The sequence below is a fragment of the Falco rusticolus genome, chromosome 14 (genome assembly GCF_015220075.1).
Source record: "Falco rusticolus isolate bFalRus1 chromosome 14, bFalRus1.pri, whole genome shotgun sequence".
Taxonomy (NCBI): Eukaryota; Metazoa; Chordata; class Aves; order Falconiformes; family Falconidae; genus Falco; species Falco rusticolus.
The window spans coordinates 2,985,657-3,008,014 of NC_051200.1; the positions used below are offsets into that span (position 1 = coordinate 2,985,657).

A 22,358-nucleotide genomic window follows, 5' to 3' on the forward strand; every position below is an offset into this window, starting at 1 on the left:
TTGCCATTTTTCCTCAAAAGTAAACAATCTGTCTTTTTTAAAACTTTCTCAGAAGTCAGCAGCGATGTGTTCCCAGCCTCTGAAGGACACTTTATTGTAGTTTCCAAAGTATCCTGGCTAAATTGGTAACAATGATGGAAACCACAGGAACTGCTAAAAATAAAAAAAAAACACCTTCTCTTTGGTAAAAGCTAAAAACCATTTTAAACTGGTCAACATCCAGTCTTATTTCTGGATAAACTTCTGCCTTACACTGTTAAGAATGAGACTCCGACAAAGTCAAAACAAAACCGAAAGCAGCCTACTAAATGGAGACCGACGGCTGAATCCATGGTTTCATGCCGATTCCCCTGGAAAACCAAGACTAGATCATGGATAACTCCTCATCTGCAATAAAAACAAATCTGTCGGCATTTCCTGCAGATCCCGACGTGGCTGGAAACAGGGCTCGCTCTTCAAAGACAAGCAGTCATGACATGCAATCCAATAAAGCAAATTCTGCCCAGCGACCGAGCATTACAGCCCTCCAGCAGCGCGCATGCCGTGGCCACCGACAACCTCACCTTGAATTAAAAGGGCTTGGAGGGAGGAATCCGGCTTCTACGGGAATGCTGTGAGCTTGGGGATATCCACTGTTGCTGCAGAGATGCAGGAAACCACTACAGACCCAGGATTTTGCAAAAGCAACACGCACACTGCACCTGGAGGCTTTCCTCTTGGGTGCACGTTGCTCGTGTCCCCATGCCACCCATCCCTCTGTCACCTGCCCATGCCGCCCCGGCCCCCAAAGGCATGCAGAGATGGACAGGGGGACCACCTCTGGGGGTGTGCCTGGCCAAAGGGCTGCGTGAGGGGCAGCACGTCTCCATTTTCAAGAGCAGGATGCAAGTGATGGATGGGCACGCAGTGCTGCTCAAACCCAGTTCTCCATTCACCTAACAGACCGATGGCTGACATTCATTACAGAGCCCGGCAAACAGTGACAAAAGGGGAAACACAAAGGAAAATGAAGCGTTCAGGCTCTGGCTTGGCAGTAGAAACATCATGAGGGAGGACCGGTGTCACTGAGGTGGCTGCACAGTGCCATCTGTACCCTGCAGCGCTCGTAGCTCCAGCAGTCGCTGCCAACACGACTGGCCTGATCTGGACAAAACCCAGCTGCTTCCGCTCCTCAGAGTAAGTGTTAGTAGATCACCAGGGTGCACATTTATTATCTATAAGAGGAGCAAGTAGCTTCTTTTCTACACCCTACAGCCAGCCCTACTGCTGGGATAAACAGGCGGTGGGGAAGGATGCGACCTCCACGTCCCGTGGCAGCGCAAGGAGACACAGCCATCGTCAAGGGATGTAACACAATCCAGGCAACGCCACGGCTTAACAATCCTGCTCTCCAATCTGCAATTAAAAGGCGCGCAAGGCAGGAGCTTGGGGATCCCGCACATCGTACTGGCACCTCGAATCCCATTCGGACTTTCCAAACCATTCAGTGCTTTTTTGGGCGGCAGCCGTGGGTTACGCAGGGGCCTGTCTATTTTGAGCTCAAATTGATTGGCAACTTTGAAGAAAGCACTGCAAATTGCGGTGCTAATCACAGCAACTCCAGCCATGTAACTATATTAAAATAACATCAGTTCTGAGACAGAAAACTGAGAACAGCCAGGAAATGCTGAGCTGAAGTTGCCTGCTCTGGATCCTTCATCTTGCCCGCTCGTATCAGGATGCTGTACCCTCCCTGTTTTTTTCCCTCTCCGCAGTGATCTGGTTCCAGATTCCAGATGGCTGCTCGCACCGATTCAACAATAATAACACTCAGTATTTCAGCGCTGCTTTCTGCTTCCTAAGCGCTGGGGCGTGTTTTCAGAAAAGCGAGTGTTTTTGCGGTAGCTGCGCTCGAGCGGTGGGTATTGACTTTCCCAGGCTGCAGACATCTGCCCGATGCCACCTGCCTGCCGGCACACATCACTTGCTGGTGCAGAGCTGCAGCCCTGTATTTTTAAAATACAAGTGTCAACCGTACCTGGAAAAGGCCACTCATACAGCTGAAAAATAATGTATCCCTCCAAGGAAACATTGACAGATGCAGAATAAGGAGATGGTTTAAAATTTCTCCTATGCCAAGTTGTCTCTAAATCCTTTCACCGGAGATAAGGAGAGACGGGGCTTTTTGACAAGCTGGGAAAGGTGGCAATCTGCTCCAGGCACGTGGGTGCCTGCACCTGCCCCCCAGCCCCATGCAGCTCTGCCTTCCCCCAGCTCTAAACCAGAAGAGCCTTAGGGAGCACCATCTTCTCTGTTCCCCAACAGCCTGCAAGGAAAGACCAGGTTTCCATCCCCTGCAGTGAAGACTGCTGGCTGCCTCCCTTCTGCACAGGCGGGGTGAGACCTCAGCATCTCTCACCAGTGGCTGGAGAACTTGGGGCACCAACTCCCACTCCAAGGTAAAAGCTCTTCAGTCGTAGAGACATGATGACACTGTGAAGCATGCTTTGAAAAGTGCATTCTGTGGGTGTTATTTTCCAGCTCATCAGTTAAGATGTAAAAAAAAAAGTTTCATTTGGACTAACCAAACATCGTCCTTCAGACTCCAAGCAGGGACACACACCCAAGGCTGGTCCTGATCACTGCCATGGGTCAACCAAGCCATGGGCATTTGTGTTCTGTGGGGTGCTCTCGAGCTCAGGCAAAGGGGCAGGATCCTGCTCGGGAAGAGGATGTGCTGCATCCCGGCTGCCTGCGTGGGACAGGCATCAGCATGTGTGGGGGGAACAGCTCTTCAGTAGATGTGGATTAAAAACCTTCAAGAAGAAGAATCTGCCTCCCATATGCTGAAGGGTGTCCCAATTACTGACTATCCAAAACAACAGATAAAAAGGGAAAGGGAACAATACCCTCCCCGCCGGCTGACAAACACAAAGGTCGTTACAGAAGGATAAATCACTCAGTTCTCCCCTTCCATGCACTTCACTTAGACTGGTGAAATATCCTTTACAATAGATTAAATCAAAGTCCATCGTCAAGTTCAAGAACACGTTTAATGCAGACCTATTCATTTCAAGGAAGGTCTGTACAATGGATAGCTTTCCCCTTCAAAAATTATACAAAACTGCATGCTTCCTTTTCATTCTTCTGCATCTTAACATGTAAAAGAGAAATATGGCATATTTGTAACACAGGAACGTGTTCTAGAAATCGTAGTCTGCTGTAAAAAGTGTATTTCACAAAGACTTTCCATGGTACAGGGACAAGGATCACTTGTTGATAAATTACTTTCACTCGAGAGAGTGGAAAGACACATTCGTGTGCACCATAAGTGGTGTGATTGTTGAGCAATTTGATGGAAGTCCAGTAAAACGTGCTGTACAGGTTTTATTTAAACTCATTTAAATCAAATGAATAGACAGGGAGAGCACTGAGAGACAAAGCAGAGTCCTAGATGTATATGCACCAAAGCGTATCTTTGGAGTTAAGGAATATGTATACCGAATTATTCACTTAGGCTGCCCTTAACCTCTTGAGACTCACCTGTAACAACCGTGACCTGAGCAGCTCCATGGTGTAGCTTCAATTCTACATTCATTTTTAAGTCACGTGAGGAACGGGCAGCAAGGGACACAGCGCAAAGCGCCATCGTTGCAAACAGCTCCACACCACCACAGGCACCTCACAAAACCAGAAACCTCCACTGGAGGCTCAAGACCACGCATGCATTTGCTGATGGAAAGAGGTTTGGTACCACCTCAAGAGCTGCAGGTAGACACATGTGCATAAAAAAAAGAAATAAAAAAATCCCTACTACCATAAACCCAACACGAGAACAGAGCCGAAAGCCAAGACACACTCAAACCACGCAGCAAGCTTTTCAAACCAAAGACACAGGAAAAAAAAGACTTGGGTAAATGCTTCTTCTCCCAGTCAGGGAGAAGAGCCAGAGTTTTGTACCTGAACTCTTCCTATGGCACAGAGGAAATGAGCCCCCGGGATCTGTGCCAGGGAAACACCATGTCCATCCCAAAATGAGAAAATTCATTTTGAAGATTTAGACTCCTGGAAATCAGTGCAGAGCTCTGGATTGCAAAGATAACAGGCTGCCTAAAAAAGTCCCAGGATTTCATTAGGACTAATAGCTGTGGGGAAACAAAAATGCTCCCAAACATGCCTTACAAACACAGTCTCTAGAAATTCTTTCAAAGATATCTCAGTTAGAGCAAATGACGTGCAGAGACTTGGTTTGCAGCAAATAAGTGATCCTGCCTCCCGGAGAGCAGTGGGAGGAGGAGCTGGGGGGACAGAGGCTGCAAGGAAAGCAGGGGGCAGGCTGAGCCTCTGCCCGGGGCAGGGTGGGAAGCAACCAAAACCTTTGCTGTGGCCAGGACCTCCAGTGAACTCTACCTGCACAAGTGCCTACAGTTCCGAAGCAGGAATTCATCGCATCTCCTCTTTGCTGAAGAAAATCCAGTTGCAAGACAGGAGCTTGGTGAACTCCAGCGTGGAGGGAAACAGAAGAGCAAAGGTGAGCGGGCAGAGGCACTGGGCGCCCAGCCTTGTGCTGCCACAGCACCACGCGGTCAAACACAAGCTGCTGTCACTGCAGGCTTTCTGCTGATTTCATCAGCAGAAATCTTCCTGATGGAAGAATGCAAGAGAATTGTAGAATCACCGAATCCCAGACTGGTTTGGGTTGGAAGGGACCTTAAAGCCCATCTAGTTCCAGCCCCCTGCAGTGGGTAGGGACACCCACCACCAGCCCAGGCTGCTCCCAGCCCTGTCCAGCCTGGCCTTGGACACTGCCAGGGATGGGGCACCCACAGCTGCTCTGGGCAGCCTGGGCCGGTGTCTCACCACCCTCACGGTGAGGAATTTCTTCCTTCTATCTCATCTAAATCTCCCCTCTTTCAGTTTAAAGCCGTTGCCCCTTGTCCTATCACTACATGCCCTTGTGAAAGCTCCCTCCAGCTTTCCTGCAGCCCCCGTCAGGCACTGGCAGGCTGTGCAGGGTCTCCCTGGAGCCTTCTCCTCTCCAGGCTGAACCACCCCAACTCTCCCAGCCTGTCTTCATGGGAGAGGTGCTCCAGCCCTCTGATTGCCTTCATGGCCCCCTCTGGACTTGCTCCAACAGGTCTGTGTCCTCCTTGACCCATCCGGTCCATGATGTCCCCCATGGTCTAGCAGACAGTAACATCAACTGGCATTGTGAAAAAACAAGCCTGTGTCTTAGCAGAAGAGATAAGAGCAACAACCCACTGAAGTAACTTAAGAGCAATGCATAAATTAAGTTTTAAACTAGTCCTCTGGCTGTGTCCAAGGCTCTTGTTTAAGGGAAAGACATTAGCGCAACATCTTAAAGTCACTTAGAGGATTCCTGTCCATTACCATGGAGAGGTGAGGCCGTGAATGATGCAGCAGGCAGAGCCTGGTTTTTCACCCTGGATCTTCAAAATGGGGATTGGCATGTCGAAGTGTATCTAAAGCACAGGGGACAGGCTGCTTTCACAGCAGGACAAGGCCTGCAGCAATTTAAAGTGATGGCTTTTGGCTTGCCACGTTGGAGAGGTTAATGGAGGAGGTATTGGACGGCATGTCTCTCAGCCTGTTTGTTAAACCGACATGATATCCCGGTGCATGCTAAAAATCTCCGAGCAGGAACTGATAAATGGGCTGCGGTAAGCTTAGGGTTGCAAAGCTGAAACTAGACCCAAAGAAACGTGAGTTGTTTCAAAAAGAGCCAATTTACCCTGGGCACGGTGAGGTGGAAGCTGTCACAGCCTAAATGAGAACAGAAGCTGTGAGGACCGGCCAGCCCCTCGCACGCTCCTGGATGCGGAGTTGCAAAGGGCTTAGGTTGCGTTATAAAAGGTTTATTTGCAAGTCTGTCAGTATTGCAAAACTGTGTGGGAAAACAGAGTTTTTTTTCAGTGGCAAGCAGAGTGAGACAAGCACCCCGAGAGCTGCAGCCTGGCTCACCCCTGGTTTAAAATGCTTTCATGGGATGGATGACAGTTTTAGGGCTTCTGCTTCGGGTTCACCCCCACCTGAAAAACACAAAGGTCTTGACAGAGGAGTGGCTTATCACAGCAAAAACTAAGCACTGTAGCTTAGAAGCAATTAAACCACTCAGTGATTAAGTCCATAAAACATTTCCACTGCTATTTGTCTGGGAATAACTTGCTAGAAATGACAGACCCCGCTTATGTGTAATAGGTTTAGGAAGCTGTAGAAATCCCATGGGATGGGATGCCAGGCATCCAGGCATCCTGCGGCACCAAGATGCTGCAATCAAACGCAGCCCAGGGCCCAGCAAAGGTTGCACTGCCGCCTTGGCTGCAAAGCTGAACCCCATCTGATGGGAAAAAGCAAAGCACTTGTGTGCAGGAGAACAACTGTGCCCAGAAAGAGAGGTCTGAAACAATGGAAACCTGTGCTAGAAAACATACAGCTCGCACCACCGTGCGTGTAGTTACAGGGTATTTTTGCCAAGTATTGCAGCAAAAATAGCCAAAACCAAAGAAGTGAGGAAGTAACTGAAAACCATGGCTCAGGGCAAAGACACCCAAGATTCACATCAACTGAAGAAATCTTTAAAATCTGAGAATATTAAACATTTCCTGGTCTTTTTAATAGAGGGGGTTGCATCAAGGAAATAACCTATGACAACAAGTTTGCTCTCCTACCTGAAGCGACCCACAGAACTGGGTGCTGCAACTACTGGGGTAAGGGCGGTGGTGCAGGGGGTACTCACGGGCTCCAGGGCTCAACCTACACCTCGGCATAGGGAATGACGATGAGCTGCCACTCAACCGCACAGACAACGGCCATGCAAACCAGGGCTGGGAGGAATCCAGGTTTTTTCAGTGTCCCCTTGGGCAAAAAACCCTCGCAGTTGTGATTTTGGTGACCCTTCCACCTTTCACCTCGGCCCTGATGCTCCACGTCCAGCCAGTTTCCCCCAGGAATCTGCCACGCTCCATTAGCCCATGGACAAGCAGGAGATTTCCACGTGCAACCCTGAGCCCCAGTAACGTTTATTTACATGGGGGCAAGCAGTCCGGTTACGTGTCTCAGTTTGCCAGGTGACAAATGCCCTCAGCTCCCATTTACTCCAAGATGTGCTGAGATCCTTTCAGAAATTAAACCTCTTTATTCCAAGGTAAATGACGCATGTTTTGCTGCACAATCTCTTTGCCTATTATCCACTGTGCCCATTACTGAATGCAGGTGTCACAGATGGTGCAAATCCATCGTACTGAAGGGCTTTCGTCCTCCTTTCTCTGAGCAAGTAATATTTTCTCTCAATAGCAACCAGAACTCTGGGTTGAATTGGCTCAGTCGTGTCAGGTCACTGCTGTAACTCCCCTGCCAACCAGCACAGATTTCTCTTCTAGCTTACTGTTGCTTTTCCTGGCATTGATTTGCTAATATTTCATTAATATATCCCTGATATGTGTTCTTTGTATAGCTTGGGAAAAAAAATGACATCGTTACTCTCACTCTTTAGAACCGATTGTGGGAGGAAGGTGAAGTGCCACTGAATTTATGCTAAGATTTAAAAGGATGCTATCAATTTGAAACTCACAAAGTACTTCAATTTTTTTTCACCTCAGTTAACAATCTAGCAGCACTGTAGAAGTGAAGGATTTTAAATGATCTAAATTTAGTGCTTCCAGCTCACCCAGTGTCATCAGCTCTGACTGTCTGGTGTCTTTCCGAATGCTTGAGCTCCTGGAGTCAAGCGATAACATGAGAGTCTCACCTAAAACAAACACGTGCGTCTAGCCCATCAGACTGCAAAAAAAACCCACTTGAAAATATGAATCAAATATGACCTAGAGGCTCAAAAAACAACCCGCACGTAAAAGAATTAAAGATTTAATTATTTTTTTTAAATTGTGTGATTTAAGTCAGTCTTACAATTCCTGAGCATGTAAGGATTAGCCATGTTCCTTATCTTCTACCATTTCTCTAGTTGGTTCGTATTTTACCCTGAGCTCATCCTTGCGCACTCACCGTTGCTGCGGCTCCTGCTCTGGTTTACCTATGTGATGTCACAGTTGCATTAAATGATGTTGATTTGCTTGGAAATGCAAAGCTACAAGATGTCTTATTTCTTCCTTTTTACAGAGGTTCAAACGAAACAAAAAAAGGTTTTGGATGGCAAATGACATTGTACTTAAAATAGCGTGCAAATAATAGTTGTGTTTGCTACCAATTCACTACGCAAGGTCTCTTTTACAGTCATGAGCATGTACTCACACTACAAGCTAAAGAAAAACTAAAGTACAGGAGATTTTTTGGGAGTCACATATTCTTGAAAACTTTATAACGTGTAGATGTGCATCATCCACAAAAATACTCCACGGCAAGTTAAAATCTAACTTTTAAAAACACAGCTCTAAAATGGCTCAATGGATGAAAACCATTTTTGTTTTCCAATTTTACTTTTCTTTTTTTTTAAAAAAAAATTGCATCTGGGCTGACAGCTTGAACACTGAGCTGCAGCCCATGAGACAGAAATACCAACTCAATCTTAACAGTAGTGCTGCTACCAGTTGCTATAATGATCTTAATCAAAGAGTATTGTGATAAAAAAAGGACTCTGGTGTGGCTGCCTTTGGCATACCCTAGATATCAGTGTCCAGATTTCACACGATGCCGTCGGAGAAGCAAATTTCCCTCTCTGGCGAATTGCTCCCTAATCCATTCTCTCGTAAAAGGGTACCTGCACGGCACTCTCAATATTCTCGACGCTCCAGTTTATCCCTCTACACCCCAAAGTCAGCAGGGAGCCAAGGGGAGAGATGCTGCCTCTTGCTCCTTCCCTTCTTGCCATCCCTGCAGCAGAACCACTGCCTGCTGTCAGGAGGAGAGACTGCAGTGTTAAACGTCTATTAGCATGCACTGACCTTGCGTTTTTCAAAACCAGAGTGCTGCCGCTGGGTGACAGAGTGGGATTTCCACGCCGCGTTACACCAAACACAAGCACATGTCAGGAGGCAGACGCACGCGTGCAGCTGAGCAGCAGCGGTTTTACCGCTGTCGTAGGCAAGAGCATCTAAGCAAGAAGCCAGCACGAAGGCTCAAGCCAGGGAACCGGGCTAAAAGGTATTTGAGGAACCAAAGCAACACTTTTCAAAGTTCCTGATGGTATTTCACAACGTTGTCTGGTCTTAAAAGAACGGCCGCCCACAACCATCTCCCCTCGCTGGATCCCTGCCATCGCCCTCCCTGCTGCCGTGCGTGGTACCCACGGACCCCGGGCAGGATCCAGCTCTGCAGTGCTCAGAGCCACACAGGCACAAATTATCGCTGCTGTGAAAATTTTACGGTCTAATTTGTGGCAAAATGCAACAGGTGCTATAACACAGGCAGGGGAATGTGAGGAGGAGGAGAGTAACACCAACGGGAACAAATGCCTAGATAGACAAGGCATGCACAGGGAGATGCTCTATTTAAATACTATGCCAGTTAAAAGTTAAGCAAACAAGTCGATGGAACAAATAATGCACTCCTACCTCCCACCAGCTGAGAGATACCACGGCAGAAATAGGTCATGCAAGTTCAGATAATGAAAGCGTATCACGAAATACTATTTACACCACATACAACCGCATGTGGCTGTGTATCTGCTAGATGGAGGCAGCTGTAGCAGGCAGGCTGTGTCTGCGGGCACGTCAGTAACCGTGCTGAGGCTTCCCCTCTGCTAGGCAGGCTGGGGGCGGGGGGGGGGCTGGCTGCAGCCAGAGTCATGTCTCCTGTGGGGCACACAGGTGCCAGCGCTGCAACAGAAAACATCTGGAAAGCGTCGTGTGCTTGGGACACATCTGCCGGATCAAACCATACAAGCTGCCGGGAATCTGCACTGCCGGGCAAAAGCAGGAGGAGAATGGTTTTGAAGGCAGCAAAACAAGCCAGCAGCCCGGTATCCCAGGTTGAGCCAAGTAAGAAGGCAGAGAGAAGCTGCAGCCCACGGTGCCTCGTGGGCAGAGGGCACTTTGTCCTGAAAAGACTTGAACGATGATGCTAATAATAACAACCTCTAAAAGCTCGAACGTATTTATACTGGGGAAAAACAAAGAGTTAGCATCTGTCACCAGCCCTCGCTTGCCAAGGCGCAGCATCCAAAGTACTTCTTCGAGTCCAGATTGGCAACTCTGGGCAAGCGTGGCCAGAGCGGCATGGGTACATGATCCGCACACGTGCCACCGGCCCGGCCACCACGCCAGCGTCCCAGCCACACCAGCACCTCCACTGCCACGGGCACCCTGCAGCTTCCCCTCGGGTGGCGGGGTAGGTCTCCAACCCCCCCAGGAGGACAGAGGGTGATGAGTACGATGGGTGCCATGGCTGGAAGGATGCACTCTGCCTCGTAGCATCACGCATCCCAGCTCCAGCTGCCCGGGCCTGTTTTCCTAAAATTATTTTTCACTGGAAAGAGCCAATGCATTGTGAAGGTGTTTCGGCTCCGTGAGGGCATTTCTAGTGTCCTGGTGAAGAATCCACTGTGAAAAGCAGGAGTAATTGGAGAAATTCAGCTCACTTCATGGCATCTCTAAGCACAGATTAATTATTGGGGTTTAGATCACTTAGATCATTTAGAGAGGTATCTCACAGGCAGCTAACAGAGATGACCGAGGGATTGCCATTATGGCTGTAAATCCATGTTAGCTTTCCTCCCTAACACTACCAAGCCACACACTCTCCATCATTTCCTAATTTGCAAACCAGACGACTACTGTCTTTAAAGCTGACACTTATTTCACTGTATTTCCCAAGGATGCCAATATATAAGGTGACTTCCCTTCTGTGTGTTATTACTAAAATAACTGAAGATCACTGGCTGCGGTATTACTGGAAACAAAACAATAACATTTTCATTTCATTCCAGAAAAGTGTCTTTGCTAGACAGAAACATTCTTACCTTTGCACCATGCCTATTTACTGGGGGAGCAAAGCACAAACAGAAATAAGAATAAATGTTCACAGGGAAATACGAGCAGGTTTAAGTGCAACTTCAGGCTTAAGCAAAGCATTGTTTTACATAGCTATGATCAAAAGAAATGCTTCCTTTTTATTAGCTTAAATTAAAATAGCTATTTGGTTTGAACTTCCCTCCTCTGCATTTAAGTTGCAGCAAATCCGCAGCATCATATGAAGTTATAAGAGCAGTAAAGATGCCACAGGAAAAGTAACAACACACAGAAGTGGAACTGGTGGATATTCACTGTCCATGGCCAGCAAAGCACCAGCAGTAACCGGTCTCCATCATTAGCGAAAAGAAAACAGCATTTTAAAATTCCTTTTATTTAAATAGTGTGGTGCCATTGCTGTGCTGTGCGTTGATGGGAAGAGCTGGCAGAATTCCCTCTTCCCCCCTTTCTTGCCTCCCAGCGCCACGCGTTTAGCAGAGGACAAGGATCGCTCTTCCACACAGTCCCACTGGTGGGGATTGCTGTGGATGAAGATGCCCAATGCATGAAAGCCCAGTGCCGAACAATTGTCACCTGCCAAACTGGGCAACATGCAGACTGCTACGTACCACCCCGGGCAGCAGCAGAGAGCTGGATGAGAGCCTGTCAACAAGGAAAAGAATAATAATGATGATGATAAAAAAATCAAAATGCTGCCTCCAAGCCTTTCCCACCAGGAAGGGATGGATGTACACAGGAGCAAGGTGGTGCAGGTGGGTGCAGCACATACCAGGGGGCTTGGTGGCTGGGAGGGGTCCAGCAGCGATGGGTGCAGCACATCCAGGGCCTGTCCCCGCCATGGAACTGCAGCTGGGACCCAAACCCGTCACTGAATTGCACTGATGCCAGCCTCCAGTACCTCTGCTGATAGCGGAATGACTGAGCTCTCACTGCTAAAAAGGCCTCTTTGAAAGTATGAGTGTCTTACATAAGATTGCTATAAACTGGTACCAAAGAAGAAAGCAAGTAATTACACTACTGCCTTGTAAGCTTTGATTCTGTGTTGGTTGGGAACAATCTTAGGATTTTTTGTTAGGCTTATGAGGGTAATGCAGAGAACAGCAAAGGTTTGGAGGTGGGGTGGTCTAGCTTTCAAGCTCCTATGTAAAAAGCAGGTTTCCTTAGAATCTCACAGCCTCACAGGCATGACTGGAGAGAAGCAGGAGACATTTCTGCCCTCTCCTAGCAGCTTATGTATTATTCCTTAAAACATAAAAAATAAAAAAAAAAAAGGAAAAGAAAAACTTTCAGAGAAATATGGTGCCTTTATTCCCTTATGTTGTTTAAACCTTTTTTCATGGCGCCACACAATGAGCTTTCTTTGGGAAGCAGAACAGTAGCTTTTCCTTAGACCACAGTAAAGCAGTTACAGCTTCAGTGCCTTGAGAAGGTGGTAGGTAAAATAAGAAAAAGGAGAAGAAGAAAAAGAAACCAAAAGAAAGGGAGAATGAATGAGGATACAATAGGGAACTTGAATCACTGAGAGAAAGGGGGGGTGGGGAGGGAAGAGAAGAAAAAGGCATCAAGTGTAGGTATAATTGCAAAGTACCAGCACAGTTCTGGCACCCGGGAAAAAAAGGCATTGTAGATGATTCAGGATTGTGACAAAGAATCCCTTCAACAAGTTGTCTTTTATCACAACTTTGCTGCCATACAGCTACACCGCAACAGGGAGAAATTGCATCATGTCAACAGCAAGTTTATAAAGATAAACCGATTCTGAAGACAGTGGAAATATGCTGGCAGTTACTTTGTGTTTTGCTTATCACGCTGCAATAAATTCACTGAGAACAGCATAAACAGGACGTTAGAAACAAAAATATGCTGGCACCTACAAGGGTCAGCTCTGCAATACTTTGGGGGCACAGACTCGGCACGCCGCCCAGCCCGCCCCCCCAGCCCCCAAACCACGGTCCCCAGTGAGGAAAGCTGAGGGCACTCGGATTCAGGCTCCTGCTTAAAACTCATTAAAAGCTCCTTAGGCCAGCCGCTACAGAACACCCCGACACCTCTTTGCAGCAGTGACTGAAGCCTCCCAATACACCAAGCAATAACGCTGTTAGCGTACGGCTGAAGTAGTGATTGTGTACGGGTGACCGAGCGCGGTGTCGCGTTTTCTGGCCCCAGGATGGTGGCAGGGAGGCAAGAGCTGCCAACCGCCGAGGGGACCTCTCGCTGCCCCGCGTGGGAGCTGACAGCCCCATGTTTCAGACCATGTCTGCAGGGAGCAGCGAAACCTTTGCAAAGCACCTGCCCCAGCAAAACAGCCGCTTTGCCCTCGCAAGGCCTGAACGACGAATGCGTTCAGAGCTCAGGAACACAATACTCTTTCACCACCTCTTTCCCATCGTTCGCCAGTCAGAGTGGACGTGGAATTGTACGGAAGGGCTTCTCCTGCCTCCTCTCGCAGGCTCCCTCGCCCTCCTGCCCGGCCTCACCCCTCCGCTCCATCCCAGGGAACGGCTGCTGGTTTAAATGCAAATAGCGCACATGCAGGCACAGGATCTTTTTTTAAATTCTGAAAGCTGAGACTTCTAAGTTTATCTCAGAAGGACACTGGAAAGATGAATAGAGAGAAATTATGCAGAGAAAGAGAAAATATTCAAAGAGTAGAATTATGTATGCATAATTGCCTGGCTCCCTGGGGTGCATGGGTGAGTACACCAAGTCACTTTGTGAAATCATTCCCCACAACTCCTGTATCCTAATTATAGTGCTGTAAGTGGGGAGAAGCTAATTTCTAAACAGTCCTGATGGGGTAACTGGAAGAACCATGAGGATGCTGTTAACCCCTTGCCTACTGAGGGTCTTCAAGCAAAGAAGCAAGCACAGAAGAAAGAAATGAAATGCCAGTGAGCCCAACACATCGTTTTCTGGTTGATTTAAAGGTGTCCAGCACCAGAACCGAGCAAGCACAAGCTTTCAGGCTAAAGGAGAAAAAGGGCAGACCTGAGGAAATAGGCCAGAATGAAAAACTGCCAGTGAACACGACCCCTGCCCAGATTTCAGAGTTGTTTGGAGTCAGTGTTACGGTGCTTCTGCATCCCTTTGCTCTGTACAGCATGTTCTCAGCCAAAAGCTTTATAAGCCCTAAATACGCCTGTAGAGGAACCACTTTAACCATCCAGAAAAAGCAGCCACAGCTGCATGGTACCTCCACATGCCCCCCAGCGCAACATGACTACTTGCAGCAGAAAAAGCTCAGTTTGGTGCTCCCGGAAAGCAGCCGGCTGGTTCGCACGGGAAGGACCTGGTTCCAGTCAGGACCTGCTAATAGGACTCCTCATCATGCCCACACAGGTCACAGACATCTATGCAACAGCAAGCGAGAAAGGTCAAAACAATGTATTTTTGATTCATTACCTATGCAGTGCTTGAACCTGGCTCCTTTCACAGGAAAAATAAAAGGCACTGGCAGGGCAGCCCTGCCTTCAGCCCGTGCCCTCACATCGCCCTGCCATCTCCACTAATGCAGAAATCAGTCACCAACCGCCTTTTATTCTTGCCATGCTCAACAAGTTTAAGCTAACTAAAAACACTCCTGAAGTCCCTAAACTCAGATATTTTGACTAGAACTGTCACTAGTATTTTGACCAAATTCCCTTTAAGTTTCTCAGCCTGGTAATGTTTGTTCTCATTTACTACAAATCCCTTAAAACGTTCCAGTTAGCATGGGTTTTCCTTATTGGAATAGGTGCAGGCACGCAATGTTAGAAAGGAAAAAAGATAAAATACTCCCCTTTACTGATCTTAGGCAGGCAAAGAATTATTTTTTCCCTCAGCCATGCCCTGCACAATGTCACTAAAAGCATGAAATGTTGCTTAGGGCTTCCCCACTGGGGCTGGTGGGGCCGCGCACACACGCTGGGCGGCGGCCGCATCAGCCCACTCCTTGCAATACCAGGACTCCAACAGCTATCGCTGGGAGAGAGAGAACAGCGAAGGCCTTCACTCCAGGTTGCATTATTTGGAATCCCCTAGTTGTCTGGGTCTCTGTATTTCTACCACGCTCGTTCAGGCAGGGCTTCCCATGGCCGCCCCCCAGCAAAGCCCCACACGGGGCTGGATCTCCTTCAGCGCCCGCAGAGTCTATTCATCCAGGTAATGCAAGGCTGACACTTGCGTTTCCCCTCTCTGGGAAAAGCTCCCTCCAAAATTTTATAGGTATCCATGGGATTTAAGACTAGAAGATCATTTAAGAGGACCTCCTACGATAATGAGCAATTAAATCTTAGCCAGGCACCTCTTTGTTCAGGCCAATTATTTGTTCAGAGGAGAACTTCCAGAAAGACGTGCTTGACTTCAAGCATTGATCTCAGCACGTGAAGAACTCTCAGCGCAGTCTTACAAGTGATGAACTCTCTGCCAAGCCCAGATTAATATCTAACCCTTGCGTCCTGAAAATTAAATATTCAAGTCAAATTAATAGTTGTTGGGGTTTTTTTTGGCCAAAGTAATAGACACAATTTTACTACTTAATCCTCTCATATTGTCTCAAGCTCACTCCAATTACAGCCATTTGAACTGTGATCTGAGCTCCCCTGTGCTTAACGAACTAATTAGACCAAGGACAGCCAAACGTCCCAACTTCCTGAATACTAAAATCTTTGCCTAGCCAGGAGCGGCAGGACGAGCACCGCGTGGGGTGCCAGGGGAAGGAGGGGAGCCACTAGCAGAAGCGGGTCCCGTGTGGGTGACTTGGCCCCAGGGGTGTCCCAGGGCTCATCCTCATCAGCTGCAAGGCAGTGGGAACCACCACGATGAGTTGAGAAAAAAAAAAAAAAATCAGGAGACTGGAAAAGATAGTTATTCTCCTACGTATTTCTGTATTTCCTCGGAAGGAAATGTTCTGTTCTGTCTGAAGAAAACACACCATTTACAGACCCTCGTTGGAGATGTGAAGGACCAGACCCGTAAAGCCATTCCTGGGGGTGTGAGAGGTGACAGCAATGATCAGGGGCTTCTTTATGTCAACCAAGGGACCTGGGCCCACCTTCCCCTCTTTCAGAAGAGGGCCGCAAGCACAGACAGGGCAGGACTGTCTGAAGCTGCTGCACTGGGCAAAAAGCAAACACAGACTGCAACGTTGTCTTCTCTCTCTGGACCAAAGGCCATTTCAGCAGTCAGGGAAAAATAATTAAGTTCTAACAGGAAAACCTGAGGGAGAGCATCAAAACCTTGTTCTTCAGGGCATTTGCCCCAAAAGAGGAGATTCTGGTTTATAACCTTATTTCAGGGGAGGGTGGGATTCCGCCTCCCTCCTATTGATGCTGTCTTCAAACCCCTCCACAAGGAGCGTGCCATTCGCCCAAGTTCAGACGGCCCCTCAGGCTTTCGGCTTGCACCTCCTACCACCTCCTCTCCAGCAAGGGGAGGACGATGCAACCACACAAACTTAAGTAGATGTGGGGTGGCATCTCGCTGGGGCACACAAGGTCAGCACTGTAACATACGGACACACAACGCTGTCTGTGCAAACTTACTTCTCTTATTCTTGGGAGAAGAGAGGAAATCAAACTGCTGGGGTAGTAACATTGGAAAACAGATGCAAAGAAAGAGGCTGAGGAGGAGAAGTAGGGCTGGAACCGCAACGTGACAGGAGCGCCTCACCTTTAGCTCAGATCTGGACCAGATCAGCAGTGAACCAAAAATTTCCTGATAGACTGTTTATGGCTGAGCCTGGTTCTGAGCCTGCCGCAGCCACCAGCAGCACGATAGCAGCACGATAGCCTCCCGCATGACAGTACAGCAGACACGACACCACCTCAGCAGATACTGAAACTGCTGTCCATGGGAAAGGTGGTCCTGTCTGGACAAAAATTTGTAACTAAATTTGCACCACCTGGGTTAAGTTCTCTGGATGAACTTCAGGGTTGTCAATATAAGACTCATCAACCACATTAAATTCTTCTTATTGTTATCGTTATTAGTCGCCACATACCCAGAGGTATTCCCGAAGAAGAAACCTGTTGATGTTTGATGCAGCATCATTGCGTTTGCCATCAGCAAAGGTGAAGGACGTGAGATCAGGCAGAAAGGTTACAAGGATGAGGTCACAGGCTTACTCGATAAGACTTCATAACACCAGATATATCTGCCGTCCTTTTACACTGTCACCTCTTGCAGACCAGATGTCGGAGAAGAGTTTAAGAAGGGTCTGTAGGCACATAAGATGTCCTGCAGGAGCCTGTTCAAGCCACTTTCAGCATAACACAAGAGCAGGCTTGCAAGTGTCGGGAAGACATAGCCAGGAGACACAATGGGTGGTACAGAGGCAGAAGCTGCAGGACCAAGGACCATTGGGCAAGGGCAGGAAGGAGGAACCCTAGAAGAAGACTAAATTCAAGCAGCTTTCCACAAGAATTTGCAAACTGGCTAAGAGGGTGTCAGGAGATTGAGGACAAATCCATTCTAGTTGCTTAGCTGGGTCCTTGGTGCCTCCTGGAGACAGATCATCACGTTGAACTGGGCCCACTCCACAGCAGGGAGGTTCTGAGATGGGCCATCCTGCCAAGTAAAAGTCAACCAAGTCCTACCCCAGAGTCAGTCTCTTGGCAACACCGAAGAACAGGCCTGGAGGACCAGAGTGCATGTGTCACCCTTCCACCCTCAGAGCTTCCGTTTGGTGTGGGTGATCTTATGACAAGATCAATGAATCCTGATATAGCAGCACTCGAGATAAACGTTGCTTCAGAAGGGCTCTCGTGTATTTGGAGTGAAGAGGAGTTTGGGAGGGATGGATAAGGAATGAGAAACAAAGGAACATCACCAGCTGTTGGAAGCACTATACCACCTTTTGTACAAATACACCTTTCGCGGGGCGATACTTAAAACTACCTGCAAAATTATTTCTTATTTCCAAACCTTCCAATAGCTCTTGCAAAAGCTTTTTTTTTTGCATCCGCACAGAAAACAGCTATGGCTGTCTATGACACAAAGAGAGCTCCTATGTAATTTGCTCAAACGTGCTGCTGCAGCTCCCGCAGACAGGCAGCCCCGGTTATGAGGCAGCCCCAGGTAAGAGGCACCCACAGCAGCTTTCACATCCACACCCACGTATCTCCCTCAGCTCTGCGTAGATGAGTGCTGCACTCATCTCCCTCCTCCAAGCCCCAGGTTCTTCAGAGGGATGCGCTCCAAAATCCCAGGCATCATGAACCTCACGCTGCTGCCGACCTGCCAGTATCCTGGGATGTTACACGGGTTAAACACCTCCAAGAGGACTGCAGCAGGCTGCATCTCTGAAACGCATCTAGTTAGACCACAACCGTGTCAACAGAGAAACAATCACCCCGATGCCTCCTGAGACAAGGCTGCAGCAAGCGCTGCACACCACGGCAGCACCAGCACCAGAGGCTGGTGGCGCAGCACGGGGTGAGCCCTGACCCCCGCAAAGCCAGGAACAAGCAAGAGGCTGAGGCACACCAGCGCATCGTTTGAGCAGGATGCACAATCTAGGACACAGATCCATAGACAACAGCTTCTTCAGGGACTCAAGTCCCATAACCACGTAGTTTTTAATTTCTGCATTGATGTTAATTAAAAAAAAAAAAAAGGCAGGAAAAAAGTTAGGAATCTTCCCTCATCCTTTGGCCAGGTAAAGAAACGTAAAAGCTCCCAGCTCTAGCTGGCACAATGGACAGCATCACGGAGGGGAGGGAATGTTTATAAAACGTTTTTAAACAATTCAATTTTAAAGCAATTTGTGCGCAGCGGCAGTAGGCAGCCTTGACTGCAGCAAACAGACAGCAGGCTGGATCAATTGCGGGGTGGAGGTGGGTGCAGGAAAGCAGGAGCAGCAGACTGTGGCATTGAGGCTAATAGCTTTGTAGCAATTTATTCAGTGAGAAATACTGCATAGAGCGACGTGGGGGTCTGCACAGAAAGTAGGCAGAGTACGGCAATGCCTGGGAGGGAGATGGTCCCCGACTCTGGAGTGGCAGAGGGGATCAATACCCAACACTCCAGAAAAAGCAGGAAACTCTTCTTCTCTTTCAAAAAATAAATAAATGACAATTAATGGATCTAATCAGGCCATGTACAAAAAAAAAAAAAAAAAAAAGGAAAAAAAATGTTGTTGAAGGAATGTCATGCAAAAACCCCTAGCAAGATAAAAGCTTCAACGCTTCACAGCATCGCTCCTGGTACAGTCCTTCCCTGCAGCCTGCACCCTTAGGGGTCCATGGCCCTGCCACCTCACCCTGAAACAAAATCCTGTTGCCAGCAATGGGGACGGGCTCTTCATTTTCTGTACCCATGACAAGGGAAACCCCACAGACTTATTTCCAACCCTTTCCCCAACTTGGTCCCACATCGCCTCTTCAGCAGAAAAGCTTTACATGGAGACATACCACCATGTCCCCCCTCTCCCTGGTGGCCTTCATCCATGCTCTGGATGAATATTTAAGGAATGGACAGAGAGTGCTAATTCTGAGATAGAACAAAGGGAAATGGCTTTCTGGAACCTGGTTTTGACAAACGAGCAAAAAAATTGCATTTGATCGTTATGCGTGTCCTATGATGCGAGCTCAAGAGCTCTGGATCTCCTTGCAGACAAAATTTGCTCTGAATTGCTCCTGCTGGTGTTTGCAGCCCAAGGATAATGCGATGCTCTTTCCACATCACACTATCTCCATGCCCAAGCACATATGGTCTGGCTAAATAAGAAGCCTTGGAAAGGCTGTCAACAAGACTAGAGGAAGGTGCGCATCTGTGCAGAAACATATGCGTGCCCCAGCACTGCGCAGTGAGCCACGGAAAGGATGCTCACGCCCAGAATCCCACCAAAACCTGCATGGGTCCAGCAGAACTGTGGTGCAGGACCAGTGACACTGCTGCTGCCACCTTCACAAACCCTTCCCCTCGCTTCCTTTGTGCCGCCTGACTGAACCATCAGTCTGCTTCCGACGACCTTCTTGCCAGGATATCTAAAGAAGATGGTCCCTCTAAATTCAGCCAGCACAGGCTCACAGCATTGCTGCTCTAGCCCTCATCTGTATACCCACTTATGTGTTTGCTTGAAAGTACATACTTTATGTTCATCTACAAAAATCTCCCCCATGGTACTAAAAGCAATGGAATAATCTACTATTTCAACTTGCATCCCTCAGAGAATTCTGCAGTTGAAAAATAAAAAAAAAAAAAAAGAAAAAGAAAAAAAACCCGGTTGAATTTGATTAAACCTTTGGAATCTCTCCAATATTTCCAGTTATTCCATCTGTAGAAACACTCTACTGGCACTTGGCACATTTATAGCATTAACTGCCTTCTAAATCAGCAGCAGTTCTGCCTAACAATTTGGCATTTGCACATTGCCTTGTAAATTACCCACCTTACATCTCTGGGTATGAGGACAGTCCCCTACAAAAAGCCTATTACTGCCTTGTAGAAATTCTTCAGGAAGAAAATACCTTCTTACGGGCTTGTCTCTTGACAAAAAGAGGGGGGGAACGGCATTCGGTGGGTACGGTATTAACACTGTGGCTCATGGTGTTACTATGGCAGTAAAATGAAACCAAATGCAACCAGCTGGTTGCTATACTGCTGTTAGAGCCTCTTTTCTGTTTTTGACCTTTCTAAAACTCTCCGAAAGGCATTAATGTGTTCAAAATCCATCCAGGACCTATAGCACGGCACAAGGTGAAGGTGCTGGCGAAGCAGTCCTCCCGGCGGGCACCGTGCATGGAACAATTAGGAATCCATCAGCCAGGCTTAGCTTTGCTTTTTTTGTGCTGCTGCGCCGCGAAGTCAGGAACCCAGCTAGGAACGGCTGCAGCTCCAAATCAAGCCACAAAGCAGCAGGAAACCACTCAGCAATATCAGCGATTTGTGCATTTCTTGGTTGAAAACAAAGAGAGGAGAAGGCCAGCATTATTACCGCCCCGCTTCCAAGTCACCTCTCCTCCTTTGTCTACCCAAGTTGTTGGAGGCAAAACCCCTCCCCTTCCCAGGTGGCTCCCAGCTCCAAGCTCTTTTGAAAAACCTTCCTCCTTATCTTTATTCACACCTGACCCATTCTTCTTATGCCTCCCCTACAAAGTGTAGGAAAATCATTAAATCAAGTGCCCAGCTTGTGCCTTCCTGTGCAACAGCCTTGCCTGCGCCTCAGACCTTGTTTTCTGCTGCTGAGCTCTGCTCTGGTCAGCTGGTCCTTCCTAGCACGGACCTGCTCTACAGGCTGTAGGGGGAATGGGAAGGAAAAAAAATAGCGAAGAAAAGGACAAGGTAAAAAAGAAACACGTTGAGTTATCTCTCCTCCTGCCTTTGGCTTCTAAAATATGCCTTATTGATTTTTATATTTATTATGAGCCTGTAGCATTAGAAATCCAGGGTCACCTGCGGACTTTGAGACAGTCACTGTGCCGTTTGCCATGACCGCTTGGAATGTGACAGCGAGACAGAGTTCAGAGCTTTGTGCTTAAAAAGGGCTGGCCATAACTATCCGGTCTGAAAAGGATTTTCTTCTTGTTTTGCAGGTAGAGGTCCAACACACAGAGCTGAACTGCTCTGACCATGTCCCACAGCAAGAAGTAGTGACTCAAACTGGCTCACTCATTATCATTCTTTTGGAATTAGTGACTTAGTTAATGCTCCCCATGCTAACATTTTAAAAATTGCATTTATTTTTGTTCTTTTGTATTATATACCCTTCCCTTGCTCAATATGTTTCTTCTTTCAACTCCAAGGAGGAATGATTTTCCTCGGCCACAGTTAACAGCGAAGAGTGACCCACAGCTGCAAGGACCCACAATCTTCTTCACCACTTTTCATCAGTTGGAGCAGGGTCCCATCCTACATCCCACCACACATCGGCAAGATCCTGTGCCATATCCATAAGCCTGGGGTTGTGGGTGCTGTTGTGGGTCCTGTTGTGGGTCCAGCGGGGCTGGAGCAGGAAGAATGATTGTTGCTGTGCATCTTTGAGATGGGTGAGCAGAGCCAAGTGCCCCCACAAACGGGGCTGCGAGCGCACAGCAAGTACTGGCCTCTGAGACCACTGAGCAAACAGATAAGTCTCAATTCCGTGGATGCTCCGCACTTGATGAAAATGTCTGCTCCCTCACACACACACACAATTTTTTTAAAAAAAAAAATAAATACAGCTCTCCCTGCAGCCAGCGATGCATACTAGATGACTGCCTTCTCAACATGAGAGCAAAAGGGCAAATGAATCACATTACACTCCATGAATAAAAACAGAGTCTTAATGCAACAGCGACTTAATGATTTCATTTTCGATGCACTAGACAGTTTGGCCTCATTTGGAGAGGTGCTGAGCACCCCTGAGTCCCACTTCAGCTAATGGGGACAGCAGGCACTTTGTACCTCGGGATTCTCCCCCGTGCCCCGTGTGCGCTGGGGAAATTCTCCCACATGGTGAGGACACTTTCCTCAAGG

General features: G+C 47.9%; 1 protein-coding gene across 1 annotated transcript in view; it reads right to left on the bottom strand.

Moving 5' to 3' along the window:
* Window positions 1–22,358, bottom strand: part of NEXMIF (neurite extension and migration factor) — a 58,494-nt gene that overhangs the window by 31,142 nt on the left and 4,994 nt on the right. The window lies entirely within an intron of this gene.